At 38.0% G+C, this 11,548-nt stretch overlaps 1 long non-coding RNA gene across 1 annotated transcript in view; it reads right to left on the bottom strand.

Annotated features, from left to right (window-relative positions):
- Positions 1-404: 404 nt before the first annotated feature.
- The window catches only part of LOC142848514 (uncharacterized), a 184,934-nt gene continuing 173,790 nt past the window's right edge, over positions 405-11,548 (bottom strand). The window contains exon 2 of the long non-coding RNA XR_012910426.1: positions 405-1,644. This is a non-coding gene — a long non-coding RNA (uncharacterized LOC142848514). The remainder of the gene's footprint in view (positions 1,645-11,548) is intronic.

The following is an 11,548-nucleotide window of genomic DNA, read 5'->3' as shown; positions in this document are numbered from 1 at the left end:
AGTGAAAGGGGGCTAAGCCTAGCTTGATTGCTAGGGAGATAAAAGTTATTGTCATGATGGTGTTGTTGGTTTCTGGTTGGAATATCCATAGTCCTAGTTGTTTGAAGTTTATAAGGATGGAGAGGAGGAGGATTATTGAGGCGGTTGCTTGTGTGAGGAAATATTTAGTTGCTGCTTCGTGGAGTGGGGGTTGGGGTTGTTGATTATGAGTGGAATAAGGGTTGGCAAGTTTATCTCTAGACCAATTCATATAATAAATAGATTGGAGCTCAATATGGTAATTACTGGCTCTGTTATGATGGTTAAGTAGATAATTTTAAGTGTGATTGGATTAATTAGTACGGGAAGGGTTTAAACCAACATTTTCAGGGTATGGGCCCGATAGCTTTATTAGCTGACCTTACTTTTAGAACGGGGTGTAATGGGTAGCACGGAGAATTTTGGATTCTCAAGTATAGGTTCAATTCCTATTGTTCTAGAAATAAGAGGGTTTAAACCTCTATGATTTACTCTATCAAAGTAACTCTTTTTTCAGACATATTTCTAGGTGTAGGGTGGAATGCTTGCTATGAAAATTGGGGTGGAGATATGTCATATGCAGAAAGCTAGAGTTAAGGGTAGGAAGTTTTTTCATAGAAGGTGCATTAGTTGGTCGTATCGGAATCGTGGGTAGGAGGCTCAGATTCATAGGAAAAAGGCTGTTAATATTAGGGTTTTTAATATGAAGTTTATGGTGTAGAGTTCTGGGTTGGTAAAATCATGGAATGGGCCCAAAAATACAATTGTTGAAAGGGCATTCATTAGGATAATATTTATGTATTCGGCTATGAAAAATAGGGTGAAAGGTCCAGCGGCATACTCTACGTTGAATCCCGAAACTAGTTCTGACTCTCCTTTTGTTAAGTAGAATGGGGCTTGGTTTGTTTCTGCTAGAGTTGAGATAAATCATATGATGGCCAATGGTCAGGCTGGGACTAGGAGTCATAATGGTTCTTGTGTATAGATAAGGGATTGGATTGAGAAGGACCCATTTATTAAGAGGACAGACAAGAGAATAATTGCTATTGTTACTTCGTATAAAATTGTTTGTGCAACTGCTCGGAGGGCCCCGAATATTGAGTATTTGGAGTTAGATGCTCAGCCTGATCATAGGATGGAGTATACTGAAAGGCTTGATGTGGCTAAAATAAATAGGATCCCTAGGTTTAGGTTAACTAGGGGATGTGGTATGGGGAGAGGGATTCATAGGCTTAAGGCCAGTGATAGAGATAATGTTGGGGCGGTAATGAATAGGGTTGTAGAAGTAGCTAGGGGCTGTAGGGGTTCTTTAATGAATAATTTTATAGCGTCTGCAAATGGTTGAAGAATTCCGTAGGGTCCTACAATGTTTACGCCTTTTCGTAGTTGTATATAACCTAGGATTTTTCGTTCGACTAGGGTAAGGAATGCTATGGCAATCAGTACTGGAACTAGGAGTATAGGATATCGACGAAATACACTATTAGGGAGAGGATTTGAACCTCTGGGGACAAGGTTTTAAATCTTATGCAATTTCCTGGCTCTGCCACCCTAATAAAACCCTTGTCTAGGGTGTTGTTAAACAAACTTACTAAATTGAGATAATTTCATATATTAGTTTGAAGGCTCTTATATTAAGGAGGCCTCATTTCTTTTGTCCTTTCGTACTGGGAGAAATAGTTAATAGATAGAAACCGACCTGGATTACTCTGGTCTGAACTCAGATCACGTAGCTGCTGCACCATTGGGATCCAACATCGAGGTCGTAAACCCTAATTGTCGATATGGACTCTTGAATAGGATTGTGCTGTTATCCCTAGGGTAACTTGGTCCGTTGATCAAATAAATTGGGTCAATTGGATTTTTAGTACTTTGACTTGTAGGTCTTAGTTAAAATCATTCGGAGGTTGTTTTATTCTCCGAGGTCACCCCAACCGAAATTACTGGCTTACTTCTTTTTCTTTGGCCCATTAGGGTTGTTAACTGGATAATTAAGCTAGGAAATTAAAGCTCCATAGGGTCTTCTTGTCTTATTGTGGTATCCCTGCCTCTTCACGGGGGTGGGGTGGTCAATTTCACTTATTAGAGGTAAGAGACAGTTGAATCCTCGTGAGGATTATTACGCAGTGGTAAAAAAAAATGACATCTCGAAATTTGCATGCAAATGGATTGAACTAGAAAAAAAATCCTGAGTGAGGTAACACAGACTTTATTCAAGGTAATCATGGTGTGTACTACCTCATAAGTGGATATAAGATGTAAGATAACCAGCCTATAGTCCGTGGTCCAGAGAGGTTACGTAACAAGCTAAACCTTAAGAGAAACATACATAGATCACCCTGGGAAGGAGAAATAGACAAGGTCTCTTGAGAAAATTGGGAATGTGGGAGTGAAGGAGAAGGGAGGGCACAAGGGGGGGAGGAAGAAACAAGGGGAGCAAGAAGGAGAATATGAAGAAACAAAATGGTTGAGATGGGGAAAGGACAGGGAGGGAGAGCAAGGAAAGAGATATCTTGATTGATGGAGCCATTACGGGACAGGCAAGAAAGCTGGCACTAGGGAAATTCCCAGGAATCCAAAAGACAGCTAAGACCCTAAGCAGTATTGGGGAATGCCTAAACTAGCCTTGCCCTGTAGTCAGACTGATAATTATCTTAAATGTCACCATCAAACCTTAATCCAGGAACTGATGGAAGCAGTGTCAGAGAGCCACAACTGAGCACTGGGCTGAGCTCCTGAAGTCCAGTCAAACAGTGGAAAGAGTGAGAATATGAGCAAAGAGGTCCAGACCATGGTGGGGATACCCACTGAAAGTATACCTGAGCTATAGGAGCTCACCAACTCTGGCAGGACAGGGAAGGAACCAGCATAGAACCAACTAGGACCTTAGAATGTGGGTGACAGTTGTATGGCTTTGTCAGACCTGGGGGGGGAAACTGACACTGTCAGCAGGAGTTATCCCTACTGTTTGTACTGGCTTTTTAGAACCTGTTCTCTTTGGAGGAATACCTTGCTCAGTCTCGATATAGTAGGGAGGACCTTGGTCTTTCCTCAAATTAATGTGCCTTTCTCTGAGCAGTGCATGGGGTGGGGTGTGGGAAAGAGAAGGGTATGGTAGGAAGGGAGGGAGTGGGAACTGGTTTTGGTATGTAAAATGAAAAAAGATAGTTTTTAATTAAAAAGTACAAAATGTTTTCTTGATTATTTTCTTGATTGGCATGTACTGGCCAACTTTATCTCCTTTCATTTATTCTAGTTTGAAATATTTTTTCTCAGATATGAGGATAGCAATGCTGATTTCTTCCAGGTCCTATTTGCTTGGAATATTTTTTCATCCTTTCACTTTGAGAAGATGTTTTCCCTTAGATCTGAGTTTCTTTTAGGCAACAAAATGATATATTTTGTTTCTTAATCCATTCAACTAATCTATGTCTTTTGAGTAAGAATTCAAGGCCACTAATATTTAAAGCTATTATTGAAAATTGTGTGCTGATTTCAGGCATTTTGTTGTAGTTTGTGTGCCTAGACTGTTTGTATTTCTATAGTTTTAGCTTTGTTTTCTTTCCACAGTCTCTTGCCTATATTTATTTCTCTCTTACACCAAATTTTTGCTTCCAGCATTCTCTACAGGGCTGGCTTGTCGCACATAAATTTATTTAATCTTTTGTATCATAGAAGTGTCTCCTATTGACATCAACTATGGTAGGTAGTTTTGCTGGGTATAGGAATCTAGGTTGGCAGTGTGTTTTACAATTTGAAGTACACTGCTTCAGGCTCTTCTGTCTTCCAAAGATTTATTTGAGAAATCAGCTGGTTTTCTGATGAGCGTTTTCTTTACTTGTGGCTTGTGTTTTTTCCTTCTGTAGTTTTCAATACTCTTTTTATGTTATGTATATTTAGTGTTATGCATATAGTAGAACTCGGGGAGTTTCTTATTTATTTTCATCTTGTCTATTTGGTATTCTGTGTATGGGCATGTCTTTCTTTAATTAGGGGAAGTTTTCTTCCATATTTTTTTTTTGATCTGGTCTATGCCATTGACCTGGACTACTCCCTTAGCAATGCTTATAATTTAAGTATTTTATATTTTCATAACGTCTAAAAATTCCTGCATACTTCTTTCTAGTATTTGAATTTTTTCATATTTACTTGTGTTGCCTAATTCCTCTACTTTGTAACATGATATTCTATCCTGTACTTGTAAGGTGTTTCCTGGTGTTCTGTTACTGGGATATTGAGTTTTCAATTCCATCTTCATTTCAGACTTAGCTCTCTTCACTGTTTGGTTTTCAAGTCCTGGATTGCTCTTTTATTTCATTCAGCCTTACATTTGTCTTTTCCTGGATATCAGTCAAGCATTATTCTCTTTAATTCTCTTTATTTGTGTCTTCTAAAAATTTATTTATTAATATGATTTAGTGTATGATAGTACTTTGAAAGATCTCTGTCCTGGGGTTTTAACTACATAATTCTCACTGGAGACCATTTCTAGAGGACAGGTGGGTTTGTGGGCAGAGACATCCTGTTTTGACCTTTCATATTGTTTGTGTTTTTGTGAAGAGATTGAGTTATGTGTACTTTTTGTTGTTTGTGTGTCTGATGTGGACACAGCAAGCTGGGGCAGGAGCTGGGCTCCTCAGACTGTCCTGGGGTGTGGGGTATGGTATTCTGGTTCCACTTTGAAGATTGTGGTGAGGGCAGGATTATGACTGTGAACTCAACAAGCTGGGCTAGACTTCAGGCCAGGGTCAGCATGGAGGCAGGGTATGACATGGGGCATGACATGATAAGATCTGTAGGACAACAGTAGAAATACATATTTCATTTCTAACAGATATTAAACCATCTTTCTAATATCATGGGCAGGGTATTAATGGTAGTTACAAAGGTATAACTTTTATTTAGGGTAAGAATTAATTAAGTCCCTGGTATTTGGTCAGTTGATGAATTTTAGCTAGAGATAAATTTAATTTAGAATCTGCACTCTGTGATACAAAATCCAATTAAACTGCCTGTGTATTGTTTTTATATTTACATAATTAATTTTAGTTAATTTTGGATTTCCAAGGACCCATTCCTAGTATTTGGTTATTTTATCTCTATGTGTATGGTTCTATTTATCTTTATATTCACCACTTAGGAAGACAGATAAAGAGAGAAAGGAGACCACCACAGAAAGTTTGAATATAATTTAATATGAATTAATAATAACTTATACATGTAAACACAATAATTTATTTAGATTTTTATGTATATATGATCATATATGTATGTATGATCATATTTTGAAATAGTTCTTCCGTTATTTTTATTTTGAACCTTCATGGTTCTTATAGAACATATGGAGAAATAATTTTTGTACCTGCCTTGTACAAGCTTGAACTTACATTTTCTGCTGCTGGCAATGGTGCAGACACACTTGTCCCTGTCTGTTGTCTTTTCAGTTTGTGAAAACAGTATGGTATGTTGTTAGTTTTCTGGTTTCTGTCCATTCCCTTCTCATTTTAAGGATATCAGGAAGATGCAAGTTCACAGTTAGTGTTTTTGTATGATGCATTAGCTGTCACTCACATCATCAATTTACATCCTGTAAGGGCTGAGGGCCTTGTTTCATCTCAAAACACAGGACTGACAAAGTTCAAGTGTGTTTTGCTATATTTGAGTGTGATCAGTGCTGCTTGCCTTGTGGGTGAACTTGTTTTCCCAGCATGCTGGAAATCATATGTCTGGTTTAATTCATGTGCTCAGAGCACTTTTCTATGGATGCTTAATTTGTACTACAGCACCTTGTCCTCTATGGAGGCTCCCAAGGCACAGAATAGGTGCAGAGGCTCCCACGAACTTCCCAAAGCGGTGGAGATCACTGGGTGCCTGACACAGCGTCATCCTTTTGCTGAACACAGACTCTTTAGCTGTAGTTTGCTCCTGTGGATGAGACTGGGATTATGCAGAGAACTCAGACAGATGTGGCTGGGAAGATGAGTTCCCACAGGGAAGAGGTGACAGTCCACCTGGGTCCTTCTATGTTGTTTTTTACAAACTAGGTAAGTTGAGTTTTCCCATTGGTAGCTCCCCCTTCTACATTCCCAGGCCAGGGCTGTCCTGATGAAGAGCAGGACTTGACTAGCAGTGCAGTGGGGGAGGAGAGGATGGTGCACCCTCTATATAACCCTGCCTGGGGCCTCCCTTCACTTCATTCACAGAAAATTCTCAGGCTGCCTCGTGCTTATTTCTCTACTTCATTTTTATATTATACTTCCCCTTTTCCCTTCAGAAAGAGATACTTGAATCTAATCTCCTTCATTTAACTTTCTCTATGACTATAACCAGTAACAATTTGTAACCCTCCAAGTGATGACAAATATCCATAGCCCAACAAATGACTAAAAACACCCACTCCACCTCTTAGGAATGTAGGCATTGTGTTCTCTAAACTGATTTTTGTTGCCTGTAGGTAATGGCATCTTTGGGGAATGAGAAAATAGGATAATGGTCAAATCCTGGTTAGAATAGTCTGTGAAGCTGGACCATCTCAGCCATCAGCCTTGAGGCTGTTCTGGATGCAGAATTCTGAGCAAATTGCAACAGAGGCACTCTGAGAGGTTGGATCACCTGGATCATTCATTTTCATTGGTGTCTTATCCCCTTGCTTTAAAAACACAAACTTTGTAAGGTAACATACATAACTGTATTAACACAAGGATGGGCTGTGTCTTGTATATAAACCTGCCAAAGATGTGTCTTCATTGTTTGTTCAAGCACGTAAAATATACGTTAACTATCTTGTAGTTATTTTAAGTTTATTTCTTTAAATCTGTAAGCAGACTTTCAGGGGGTCTTCACCTATCAAATTTGACATCTATCAAACTTAAGCAAATCCATAGCCTTTTGTTTTCTGTAGAAACAAAATCATAACCTCTTCCCCAAAGCAAGACTTTTTTGATTTTAATTTTAGTGTTAAGGCATTCTTAAAGTTTCCAGACTTGTTTATTTCAGAAATTCCTTTCATGGTCCTGTCTTGCAGCAGCTGTCATTTGCTTATAAGCAATAAAAAATTTAGACTGCACAGTAACAATAATAATAATACAGGATTAGACTCCCTGCATATTTCATATCTCTATGTGACTTATTCTTTCTTTAAAGAATTTTCTCTATTATTTTTAAATTACTTATTTTTTTATAAGTGTCTATACCATTTTTTCCTTATGTCTACAAACATTTTTAAAGACACTGCATCTTGTTTAGAGGTTATTTTCCATCTGAACTTGTTTAATGCCTATATGTAACCTTTTTTGTCTTCAGGAGAAAAATCTTAGAATGTAGCTTCACTCATGGTGTGCTGGTAGCTAGCTCCACCTACTTAGTTTTATGAGATTCTAGCCTAATTGTGGAGGTACTGACCAGAGCCATGTTTACTGTCCCAACATTGGCAAGTTTCTGGGTCCACGCTGCTGCAAGCATTTCTACCTAGTCTCATGCCACCAAGTAGAGCACTGCCTGATGCTCTACTTGGACCCCATTCAAGTGCTTAGTAGCAGAGCCTCTTAAAAGAGGCATGCCTCTGTAAACCACTAGTGCTGAGCCTATCTGAGAGACCATGGCTTCCAGGAGATCATGTTTGCAAGTTCTCTCTCTTTCTCTCTCTATCTCTCTTATTCTCTCTCTCTGGAAAGCTATTTCCGGCCTTATGTAGATATACATGGCCCCACATTGGGTGCCATATGCTGCAAATCTTCCTCTGTCCTACCAGCCAGTTCCCATATCATGGCACGGAGACTTCTTATTAATTATGAAATCTTGGCTGATAGCTTAGACGTGTTTATTTTAATTAGTTCTTATAACTTAAATTAACCCATATCTTTTAATGAATGTTCATTATTGTGGCTTGGTTACCTTTACTTTGTGAAGCCCATGCTGCTTATTGTGCATCCCTGGTGTTTCCTCACAACTCTGCCATTCCTCTTCCTAGCATTTTCTCTGTACTGAAAATTCAACTTTTTCTTAAACCAATTATAGTGAAACATATTATGTACAAAAAGATTATTTTACAGCATTTTGAAGCCAGCCTGTGAAGGAGAACCAACCTAGAAAAGCAAAAACTTAGATTTTAAATTATAAATATTTGTGCATATATATGTGTTTGCATTTATATGTTTATAGGTCATGAAAATATAAGCTATCATAAGAGAGAAAGAAATGATCTTAAAAGAGATGAAGAATGTAATGCATATGACATGGAAACAGAAGGGAAAAGAGAATCAACCAGAAGGAGACTGCATACAAAATGTGGAAAGGATGAGTAATGAGTGATTTAATAAGAATACTCAGGGTATGAAGATGCTGCAATAAACCCATTACTTTTTATGTAAATGTAAAAACAAAAAAATGGGACCAACAAACTTTAAAAAACATACTGCCCTTACTAATATCCTTAGTACAGAGTAATGCTGGATTCTAAAATTGGGATTAGTTGTGATGGTTAACCTCCATTGTCAGCTTGTTGAGCTATAGAGTCAACTGAAAGATGGGCCTCTAGGCATACCTGTAAGGAGTATTTTGATTAGGTTAATTGAAGTGAGAAGACCTGCCCACTCTGGGTGGTATCATTCCCTGCTAAGAAGAATGTATATAGCCAAATATAATGGTTAATATTGATTGGATATTCTGTAGGAATATGCTAAGTCGATCTAATCTATGGCATAGTTTAACTCTGGCACATCTTTGTTGACTTAGTTTGGATGACCTATCTAGTTTGGTATTGAATTCACTACTAATATCATATGAGGACTTGTTTTTCCATTTAATGTTTATTTTATGAAGTTGGAGTTCCAACATTTGGTGTGGTTGGTTTTAATGCTCTTGATAGAATGTCTTCTATCTTTTGATTTTATCAATGAGGTGTGTTTCTTGGAGACACTATAGAGTTGAATTTCATTTTTTCTTAAATATATGAATAGATTTTATTTTTATTTTATAAGGATTCTTTAGAGCTTGATGTTTACTAGAACACTGAGAGGAAGGCACAGAGGTTTCATTGTCCCCTTTCCCTATCAAGTGTAAGCCTCTCCCACTGTCAACATCCTCCATCACAGTGGTGTATTTGTTATAATCCACAATGACACATCCTCACCCAAAGTCTACACTTCACATTAGTGTTCATATTTTCCATCTTATTCTTTTTTAATTCAGGATTTTATCTGTATCCCAGATTACCCTTAAACTTGCCCTCCCATCAGTCTCCAAAATGCCACAAATACATGTGTTCATCGTCACACCAAACTAGGTTCCTATTTTGTATCTTACTTTCAGTGGGTTTCCTCCTGTGTTCACCACTGAAATACCATATAGAGTCATTTCACAGCCCCCAGTCCTCTACGTTCTTCTTAGTTGTACTTCCTCCTTCCCAACCCCTGTCAAGCAGTAACTTTACACCATTCTCCATATTCCTTTTACATTTTTTTTTGTTTTTCGAGACAGGGTTTCTCTGTGGTTTTGGAGCCTGTCCTGGAACTAGCTCTTGTAGTCCAGGCTGGTCTTGAACTCACAGAGATTCCCCTGCCTCTGCCTCCCGAGTGCTGGAATTAAAGGTGTGCACCACCACCACCCAGCTTCCTTTTACATTTTTAATCCATCCATCTGGTCTGTAACATTATTGGTGAGTTGAGTCCATTACACAGAAATTATTGATGAGAAATAGCTATTAATTTCTGTTTATTCCTGTCAGTTGGGTTATTGTCTGTTCTTTATGCCATCCCACATTCATATCTGGTTTATGTTGTTGAATATAATGGACTCCTTCCAGCTCACCTTTGTTCAGCTTGTCTGAACATGAAATCTATTCTTTCCTCTGAATTAGTGATTGAAATATCTTCCACTGCATATAGTATTCTTTTAGTGTCCTTTTTAGTGCTGGCGTGGTGTTACTGAACTCCCTCAGTTGTGTTTACCTTGAAATGTCCTTCTTTTTTCTCAAATTTAGAAGATCACTTGCCTGGCATAGTAGTTCTGACTGGCAATTAATCTGCTTTTGGGACTTGAAAGATACCATTTCATGACTTTCTGGCTTTTAGTTTGCTAATATTACTCTGTTATTTGCTTTTGTAGGTGATTTGGTGTTTTTTCCTTGACAGCATTTAATATTGTTTCTTTGCTATGTATTTTTGACATCTTGACTGTCCTACGTCATGGGAAGGTTGTTCTCTGGTCATGTCTGTTTGGGGTTCTAAATGTGTTTTGTGTTTGAATGTCTGAATGGTTTCTAGGCTTGTTTTTTTTTTTGCTGTAATATTGTTGAATGAATATCCTGCACCATTTGGGTTTATGTTACTCCTTCTAGTCCTGTGGGTTCTTGGGTTTGATCTCTCATGGACATTGTGGTCATGCTCCTTTATTTTTCGATTCTTGGTATCTGCATTATTATATTTTCATCCTTCTCCATCTGGAAGTCTTTCTTTTGCTTCTTTGAGTCCATTGTTCATGCTTCCCACTCTGCTTTTTTTAATTTATTTTTTCATTTTCAATACTTTTGTTGTCCCTCCTCATCTCAGTGTCATTGTTGAAGTTTTCTCTCATGCTGCTGATTGTTTTCTGGTATATGAGGTACTTCTGTTTGTGTGTTGCTTTCATTGGTTAATTAATAAAGAAACTGCTTGGCCTGATAGGGCAGTACTTAGGTAGGCAGAGAAGACAGAACTGAATTCTGGGAGGAAGAAAGCAGAGAGAGAGAGCTGCCATGGAGCTACCAAGTCAGACATGTTAAATCTTTCCAGGTAAGCCATGACCTCATGGTAATACAGATTAATGGAAATGGGTTAAACTAAGATGTAAGAGTTAGCCAATAGAGGCTAGAGATAATGGGCCAGGCAGTGATTTAATTAATACAATTTCTGTGTGATTATTTTGGGGGTCAAACTAGCAGGGCACCCAGAACAAACAGCTTGTTCTTCCTGTTATAGTTTTCCTTTGTCTTGCTGCCATTTTCTTCTGTATTAATGACTTTCTTTATAGGTATTGAAGGTATGTATGGAATAAATCTGCCTATGGATATCCTCGTTCAGGTCTTTGATCTTTTGTTTTTTTTTTCAAGAAAAGTTCTGAAAAGTTCTGATCATTTACCTATTTCAGAATGTTGAGTTCACCAGTTGAACTTTTTCAGAAAATTATGTTGTCTTTCTTTGTTATGTTTCTTATATTTTGTGGTTATAGTCACACATGTGTAAGTTTGTACGTCTCTCCTGGATTTTGAAGAAGTGGTGGTGGTGAATTTCAGCAGCGGCTTAGATCATAGGGATAGTCAGCACCACAAGTTCACAGGTCTTCTTAGAAAGCTGATCCCACACCCCATTTTTTCCTTAATCAATTTTGTTACATGTTTAGTAGGATATTTGTACCACTGTAGAAAGCAGAGTAGAAGTTAGTAACAAAATTACAAAGAGAAGTACCATTCAATCCATCATACAACTCCTAGATATATAGACCCAGAAGGCATCTACAGAGATAATTGGACATCCACAATTATTGCTGTACTTTA

This window comes from Microtus pennsylvanicus, chromosome 1 (genome assembly GCF_037038515.1).
Source record: "Microtus pennsylvanicus isolate mMicPen1 chromosome 1, mMicPen1.hap1, whole genome shotgun sequence".
NCBI classification, from domain to species: domain Eukaryota; kingdom Metazoa; phylum Chordata; class Mammalia; order Rodentia; family Cricetidae; genus Microtus; species Microtus pennsylvanicus.
This window is presented reverse-complemented; position numbering and strand designations above follow the sequence as displayed.